Genomic DNA, 10,024 nt, shown 5'->3' on the forward strand with positions numbered 1-10,024 from the left:
CCTCTTCCTGTTCTGGTGTAGGATCTGCTCTAAGCATTTGGATTGAACCAGAGGGTTCATGGGGTTCTGGTCTAACATTTAATGTTTTCATTTTCTGTAATAGAGTGTCCATAAATTCTGTATTAGAGGCTTTTAATTTAAAATTGGTTACCTCTAATGGTGGCTTAATGGATACTGGATGGATTGTAGAAGGTCCTACTGTTGGGGGAGCTAAATTCCTATCTCTGAAAGTATTGATAGCTTCTTCAATTCTAGTTAACTGTTTACCCATGGTTTGACAAAACAAATTAGTATAATTATGTTGACGGCAAACAAGTCCTAGGTCTGACAATTTAATATATTCTGATTTGATGAATCTAGCTGATTGAGCATCTATATATGCGGTGGCAACTAACGGTTGTCGAGTTACTTCTCCATTAGGAGCTAACTCCAAAGATTGAGGTGGTGGATGAAGGGCATGGATGACTTGTCCTTCAGTTGTAGTCCAAGTCTTATACTGGTCTTCTAATATATTTAATTGGGAATTAAATACTGTATTATACCATTCTACAAAAGGTATCAATTTCTGGTATAATTCAAGGTGTTGATAATACTGAGTCTTGTACTCTCGCAATTGTTGAGACGTATGGGTTGCAAAGTACCATGTTCTAAATTCCTGATATGAAGGTTGAAGAAATTCCTGGTTTAAATATTGACGATTTACACTTCTTGGTGTAAAGTCCATTAAATTTCAAAATTCATGTCACTGGCCGTTGGGCTATCTGGTGCTGGAGTCGTGTAGACACCATGTGGTATTTGGTTATTAGATATCCTAATACCTTGTATTTTTGAAATCATTGGATCCTCACTAGGATCACTAGGTGGTCTACTATGAGGTCTATATGGTATAAGGGAATCTACAGATTGCCTACTGGATTCTAGTAAATCTACCCTATAAGGAGGAGCAGAACAGAAACTGTTATTAGAAAAGCTTCTATGAGCTGTTCTAAAACTGGCATTAGAAGAATTACTTCTGATCAACTGCGGTGGAGGTTTTTGAAATTGAATATATACATTTCCTCCTTGTGTCTGAATTACATCATCTAGATATTGACGAATGATAGGTTTTGCTGGAACAGCATTGGGAATATGCCATCTTTCTGGAAAAGTTATATCCTTCCAAGGAATTAACCTAGGGACTACTACTTGGCTACTGTAAAGATTAGTATCAATCAACACTGTTTGTCCTGTAGTAGTCTTCTTACGGGTGTAAGGATTTAAGGTAGTTAAAACCTTAAGGTATATTCTGGAATGAACAGAGAATGGTGGAGATCCTAGTTTATACTCATAACCGTGAGTCAAAACTCTTAGTTCCAAGACATCAGATAAATTAGCATCAGACATTGCTATGCTAAGATTTGGATAAATATCAAAATATACTGGTCCATGTGACAAACTTGTCTCGATGGCTCCCATCAAGGAAGCTCTCCAGTTGAGACATCTTCTATCCCGAAGTGTACACTGTATACTGGTATTTTGACCTAAAAGAGTCAAAGGCTTAAAAGCTACCTGAACCAATCCTATGTGGATGTACTTATACTTACCGATAAAAGGGATAAAATCATTTATGTGAATTAATCTTATGATTTCATCATTGTTCTGGATACATAAGGCATGCTCGAAGGTTTTAATTATCTGTTTACTGAAGAAATTAAAATGTCCAATTTTATAAATTGTTTTTGGATCTACTGTTGGGATTGTCCATTTGTCTAAGGCATCCTTTACATCCTGATAGGCAACTAATTCAGTTACTTCGGCTAGAGAGGTAACAGTATTACCTACAGTTGTTACTGATTCATTACCTGTTGGTTCTACTGGTGTTTCATTAGTAATTTCTGCCATGGATGTATTGCGATCATATATGCTTAATTTATTGAGTTTATAACCATATTATGTATATTATTAAACTTGGCTCTGATACCAACTAAGGTGCTCACTAAAGGTTTTGGCTAGCACGTCTTTCATTGGATATTTTACCCGAATCCATCAGAATTGCATTCAATGAATGGAATATTGCTTATTCTCGAGCATATTCCTACTTGCATAAAAATAGAGACCTTTCTATCAGTAAGTCAATAGTCCATTTTACTATCCGTTTTGGTATCCCATGGATATGGAAATGGGACTTCGCCTGTGATTACCAGAATAAGGTTCCCCGTCTTAAAAGAATCTTTTTTGTAAAATGGTGGGATAAGGGCATGAACCCTAATTTAACAGAAACTGTCCAGAAAATACAACAGCATACCCAAGCATGCTGGGAGTCTGTTAAGCAGCCTGCTTTACCTGCTCCATCACCAGTATTATCCAGTAATCCTTTTCTCTAAATTCAAAAGGAATTAAAACAGCAATTTCCTCATCTTTCAGACCATGAATTAGTAATCAAAAGTATGGATTTTCTGAAAGAACAGTTCCTCCAAACAGTTAGCCAAGAAGATGACGTTTCCATGAGGTCAGGCACCAGTCAGACTGCATCCGAACCAGAGAATGATCTAGCCGAACACGTGTTGGCAGGAGAGTCACAGCTTCCAGAAGAAGATGAGCCCAACCTTGGTGACTTTTGGGACTCACTAACAGCTGTAATTGCAGAAAAAATGACTAAAGGCAAAGGCAAGGGTCCAGAGCATTAATTGTGTCAAGTGTCGGCACTACCAGACAAACAACTTTGGAAAAAGCAGATGCCCACTACCAGTCAAAAGGAAATTCTTGCTCCACTTTCCGACAAAGCTGAAGATAAGGATAAGGATAAGGTGTATCCGTCGCTCCAGTCCATAACGGACACTTGTCCACTTGTTTAATTCTCTCTTATCCTCTTTGTAGTATAAATAGGGATGGTCTCACCCTTGTTGAGACAGACTGAATTTTTATGTTTACAATTTCTACTCTCTCTCTTGTAATCCTTCCAATCCCCTCTTGTAAAATAGTGGTACTTCCTCCATTAATAATATCAAGCTCTTGTGTGCACTCTCCATGGTTGTAAGTATGCATGCCCTCTGTTAATACTTTAGAACAGTTATTATCTTTTCTGCAGTTTTGGCAACAACAGAAAAATTATTATCTTAACACACCTGTAGATTATTATACCCAACCGTATATATCTGAGTGTATATCAGAGTGTAATCGGCATATAGCAGAATTACAGACTCTGATTAGCGAACAGATAGTTGTGTGGGCGGCCAGGAGGCCTCCATCTCCCCAACAGTAAACTAATGGGATCATATATGTTGTAATTTATTTTGTTTATCTACATATTATGTATATGACTATTCTTGGGTTTGTGCTAATGTAAGGTTAATTAATTGTTAAGGTTAGTAGGACGTCACCCAAGTCGCGTAAGGTTAGGTCGTATAGCAGGGATTGCATGTTGACCATCTATACCTGTAAGTCGTTAACAGACGTGTTAGCCAAAACCTTTAGTGAGCCTCCGACCGTAGTTGTGAACTCTTGCAGAATTTACGATGCCCTTCTTTGACCCATTTCAAATGGTACAAAGATGTTTTCCTCATCAAGGTCACCCAACGCCCTGATGCTAACAGTAGCCATTGGAAGGCTAAGTTTATTGATGGTCTTCCTACCCTTTTTGCCAAACGAGTTAGGAAAAAACTTCGGGACCGCCATGACCGGATGTCTATTCCTTATGAACAGTATACATATGGGCAACTCTGTTCCATTATTACCGACGAAGGTCTATCCTTATGTAATGACCTTAAACTTCATTATCAGATAAAGCAACAGAATTTAACAGGAAGAAAAGAATTAGGAGAATTCTGCGAACAGTTTGCTTATGAACCAGGTATTAAATACCCTGTTAATACCAGAAAGGTTTCCCATAAGAAACAGTCTAAACCCATCCGGAAAAAGTCACATAAGACATATCAACAGAAACCTAATAAGAAGTTTTATTCCAACAAAGCTTCATATACAGGAAAAAGTAAAGGAAAATCCAAATCCAAATCAGAAATTAAATGTTATAAGTGTGTCCAAATTGGTCATTATGCAAACCGATGCAAATCTAAAGTCAAGTCCAAGATTAATGAGTTAAATCTTGATCCCGATATTAATAGACAACTTCTCCAAACCATAAAGGAAGAATCAACCGAAGACGTGTCTCCTTCCGAAGATGAAGTTAATGAATTATTTTCACCCTCCAGTAGTAACGATGAACAAGATGAATCTGCTTGCCCCTGTTCAACCAACCAGGATCAATTGTCAGAAATCAATTATTGGAAATCAATAGTTGAAATGAATGGTTTACATTTAGGTGAGCCTAGCAGTATTAATGTTTCAACTGATGCACAAAAAGATATGGTAGCAGTAGCAGATCAAATCCAGGATCCAGAAATAAAGATTAAATATCTAAAAATGTGTTATGAACACCAACAAACAGTTCAAGAACCACCTTTAATATCGGTACACTCTTACAATCTTCAAGATGTGTTTAAAAGAATCCAGACTCTAATTTCTACCTCTGTAGAACAACCCACAACAATTCAGGATTTAAAAATGGAAATAAATATTTTAAAAACAGAAGTCAAACATTTACAGACAGCCAGTGCAGCTACTATTAAAGATATTAAATATCTACATAGTCAGCTTCAACCAAAGAACTCTGCAACTGAAGCAGTAAAATCTGAAGAACAAACAGAATCTTCAACCCAGTATTTATTACTTGTTAATCAAGTCACTTTCCAGAAATGGTATATCAAAGTTTCATTTATGATACAACCAGACTTTTGGATTAAAGATGCTATCGCTTTAGTTGATAGTGGTGCAGATATGAACTGTATTCAGGAAGGCATAGTTCCTACCAGATATTTCCAAAAGACTACTCAAAGTCTAACCAGTGCTAGTGGAAATTCACACCAGATCAAGTATAAGATTCCAGAAGCATATATTTGTAACCAAGATTCTTGTCTACCTACATCTTTTGTATTAGTCAAGAATCTTGCACAAAACATCATTTTAGGTACTCCCTTTTTGTGTCTTCTTATGTCCATACAGAAAATTGACCAAACAGGTATTTACTCTCAAATACAAGGAAGATCAGTTATTTTTAAATTTATCACAGAACCATACACAAAAGAATTAGATCAAATTCGTAATCTAGTAACTTTTAAAGAAAAACAGATAAACTTTTTGCAAAAAGAAGTTCAATTTTTGACAACAGAACAAAGATTACAACAGCCTTCTTTACAAAAGAAAATCAAATTAATTGAAACAGAATTTCAAACAGAAGTTTGTAATGATGTTCCAAATGCTTTTTGGGAACGTAAAAAACATACAGTTACATTACCATATGAACCAAATTTTAATGAAAAACATATTCCAACTAGAGCTCGCCCTAGTCAAATGAAAAGAGAATATATGGAATTATGTAAAACAGAAATCCAAAATCTTCTTTCTAAGAAACTCATCCGACCTAGCCAATCTCCTTGGAGTTGTACCGCTTTTTATGTTAATTCAAATGCAGAGATTGAAAGAGGTGTTCCACGTCTTGTTATTAATTATAAACCATTAAATGAAGTACTTCAATGGATTAGGTACCCGATTCCGAACAAAAAGGATCTTTTAGATCGATTATAGGATGCTATCATATTTTCCAAATTTGATCTTAAATCAGGATATTGGCAAATCCAAATTGCAGAACAGGATCGTTATAAAACAGCGTTTACAGTACCTTTTGGACATTATGAATGGAATGCAATGCCCTTTGGTCTTAAAAATGCTCCATCAGAATTTCAACATATCATGAACGATATTTTTACTCCTTATACAGAATTCGCTTTATCATATATTGATGATGTTTTAATATTCTCTTCATCAATTGACCAACATCTAAAACATCTTAATATTTTTAAGAATGTTATTATCAGAAATGGATTAGTTATTTCAGCACCAAAAATGCAATTGTTTCAAACAATAGTTCGATATTTAGGACATAATATCTCCAATGGCAGTATTATTCCTATTAACAGAAGTATTGAGTTTGCCTCGAAATTTCCCGATGAAATTAAGGATAAAACTCAATTAAAAAGATTCTTAGGAAGTCTTAATTATATCAGAGATTATTATCATCAGTTATCAGCCGATGCTAATGTTTTGTATACCAGGTTAAGGAAGAATCCGCTACCATGGAATGAAGAACATACTTTAGCTGTTAAGCGTATTAAAGCTAAAGTCCAACAGTTACCTTGCTTACAGTTACCAAACCCTAATTGGAAAAAGATTGTTGAAACTGATGCTTCCAATACAGGATTTGGTGGGATATTAAAACAGTTAATCCTAATGCCAAGAAAGAGGAATTATTAAGATTCCATTCTGGTCATTGGGATAAAGCAGCTTTAAATTATCCAACAATTAAACAGGAATGTTTAGCCATTGTAAAATGTGTTATTAAATTTCAGGATGATCTTTTAAACCAGCATTTTCTCATCAGAGTTAATTGCTCTGCTGCAAAACAAATTTTTAAAAAAGATGTGAAAAATCTTGCCTCCAAACCGATATTTTTAACATGGCAAGGTTTTTTTTATCTAATTTTGATTTTGATATTGAATATATCAAAGGCGAATCTAATTCTTTGCCTGGTTTCTTGACCCGTGAATATTTGCAGAAATCCACTCCTGAGGAGGAATGACCAGTAGGGGCCATCGAGGTCGTGGTCGTGGCAGGGGTCACAGCCCTCGCTATGATCCAACAGAATTTCCGTCCCTTTCTCGTGGACAAACCAGTAATCCCTCAGCTAAGGATATTCTCCTTAAGACTGAAGAACCATATACCCCAAACAGTATTACAGAGGAAACAGTCCTCTATATTGAATCCGCAGATGAGCAATGGATGACAGATCCATGGGAGATCAAGCGCCGGTATCTCACGACGCGACAATCTCCTCCACACTTTGACCAGTATCGCTATATCTATGAACAGATCTTAACAGAAACCGGGGCAGCTGAATTTAAGCACACTCTTCATGATGCTAACAAAACCACTAGCCCCATCCAATTCAGTAAAATTGTTATCCGCAATATTATGCCTATTTCTACATAGGGCATTCATCCGCATACCACTCGTGATATTGACTTGCGTAATAAACAGACTAAATACAGTTACTGGGATTATGTTGATGCCTTTACCTAAGTTTTCTATTACCAGAATCCCATCAAGAATCATTCTTGGTTTATCCGTATTTGCCCTAAAATCCTTAAAAACGATGTCCCTAATTGATTCCTCGTTTGGTGGGATAAATTTGGACTTTCATTGGATATTTTACCCGAATCCATCTGAATTGCATTCCATGCTTCACTATCCACTCTCTATAAATACCCATCACTTGCTCATTGCTACGCCATGCTAGTTTTTGTATGTGTTTATTGTTATAATCAATGATATTTGATATGTCTGTTGCATAAGACAGTGAAGAAAATCATAGGAAAAGCATGGTAGTTATGGCCGTAGCCTTGGCTGATGAGGAAGAAAGTAAGCTAGTGGTTTTTATAGGAGGTTGTTGGAGGATGATATGATGAGATAGGCTTCAAAGTGTAGGCGAAGAAACGGGAAAATGAAATTAATTTATGTCTGCATATCTATGCCAAAATTAGAGAGAGAGATCATTTATGTCTGCGTATCTAAGAGAGAGAGAGAGAGAGAGAGTGAGAGAGAGAGATCATTTATGTCTGCGTATCTAAGCTAAAATTAGAAAGAGAGAGAGAGAGAGATTGGAGAGTGACAGTGTGTCTGCTTCTGTTCGGACCAAACCCATTGAAATTGGGCCAGAGGGCACCTGGTGACAAGATGGGTAGTTGTTGGTGATAAAAAAAAAATAATAATTTTTTTTAATGATAATAGTAATAAATATGAAGGGAAAATAAGTAATTAAATATTTTTTAAAACACCAACCTATGATTTTATTTATGATTTTACACTTCACATTTTCTTTTTTCAATTTATGCCATTTTGAACATCATACACATTAGATAGTTGATGTCCGAAAAATTACTTTAATAGCTAGACATCGAAATGGGTAAATAGTGTAAAATGAAATGCTTGTGATTTGTAAATAGGAATATCCTCAATTCAATATTTTTATATAATACTCTCAAGTTAATAAGGATTATTCATCCATTCTCTTTTAATAATAATATAATGACTATTTAGAGCTCATTTGACAATATCATAAATAATTTTTTTATTAACTTATTTGAGTTATATCATCTTTATATTTTTTACACATTTTTTTAATAAATAAAAAATATAATTAATAAGTCTTTGTTGGCTACATATTTTGTACAGGCCAATCACAGTTCAACACGTGACAGGATAATGGCAATACGGGAAGACAATTCAAATCTTCAATCGTAATCACACACGTGACAGTTAGTATTGGTTATTGTGGATCTACAAAGAGATGTAAGATGACGTGGTTTTAACGGTTACTCATATATTTAAATTCAAAATCAGGAGGGAAGACTAACTGCAGACATGACGTAGTGGAGCTAACTGTGAGGAAACATGATCAGCGATCATGGAGGGATGATTCGACGATTAGAAACTCATTTCGACGGTTATCATTGAGAAGTATAAATAGCAGAGAAGACCCCAGAAAGAAGACCCGAACTCAGATCTAGAAACCAGTTTTATCTACTTTATTTTCCTTCCAGTTTTTACATTTTTTGTTCTTTACATTTCTGTACTTCAAATTCCTGCACTACACTTCATTCATAGGAGTAGTTTCAAGTAGCTTATTGATATAAACCTCTACGAGACTGAATTAGATCATTGTAAGTTTTTCATTTTTACTTAATGAAATGTTACAATTGTTCTTAATTTAATTGTTGTTTGCTAAATTCTCCTAAACAAAGCCACCAGTAAAAGTCCTTTTCGTTGAGGCTGAAAAAACTAAAACAAAATCGTCTGATAATTATTTGGCAATTAATCTTCTGTAAGGACTAATTGATTCTTGCTGGCATGCTTAAAATTACAATACTAACCTTCGAAAGCCAAAAAAATCAACATATATTTTTGGCACACCCGGTGGGACTAATTGAAATGGCTAAACATAGGAGACAATGAGAAAATGAACGCTTGGAAGAAAGTGTGGAAGGAGAGGTAGAAATACCTAAGTCAGAGGATAATGCGATAACACATCCTGTGGAAGAACTTGTCTTATCAGAACCTATGGTCGAACAGACCAGCACTTCGGAACAAGTATCACATGTTCAAAATATTGGACGAGGCCATAGAGTTGGACCATCCACTGTTCCATCTCCTCAGCCAATGTATCCATGGGGAGGCCTAGTAGATGCCATGGGACAACAGTTAATGAACATAATGAAAAGATGGGCAATATCCTTTATGGATCGAATGAATACCCATCAACCAACTAACTCAAGGCCAATAGAGGAAATTTCAAATGTCCCTCAGCAAAGATTGGTTAGAGATAAACAGCTTATGCAAAGCAATGGACATACTAATGGTTAAACTAGTAATCAAAACTATGAAAGACCATTACTTCAGTCTTGGTATGAACTTCTTTCGAGGCCTGTGACAAATCAAAATGCCTCATTACTTAACAATGAAACCATGTAAATTGGTAAATCTAGGCTAACGCAAGAAAATGACATAAGTATGTGTCCAAATCTCATGTTCGAAGCAATACCAGGCATAAGGGGGTTCACTAATTCTTTATTCAAATTTGTACCCGGGGGGGTTAGAAGGGTTTCCTGCAACTAGAAGAGACACAACACCTGTTCCAACACCTTTCGCAGGTCTTTTCGCAGAACAAACTTAGAGGGGTCACTCATACCCTCAACAACAGCCAGCACCACAGGGACAACCAGTCCCAAATATACCTCCCTATAGACCAAGAAGACCTCAGGCACAAGGTTGTTCACCAAATCTTGTGTTTGTTCCTCCAGTGGTGGTTCAATAAGTACAAAATATGGTTCACAGGGACCAAATTATTGATATTGTTAGAGAAATGTGTGGACCTATG

This window comes from Camellia sinensis, chromosome 1 (genome assembly GCF_055761805.1).
Source record: "Camellia sinensis isolate YWXY chromosome 1, ASM5576180v1, whole genome shotgun sequence".
Classification (NCBI taxonomy): Eukaryota; Viridiplantae; Streptophyta; class Magnoliopsida; order Ericales; family Theaceae; genus Camellia; species Camellia sinensis.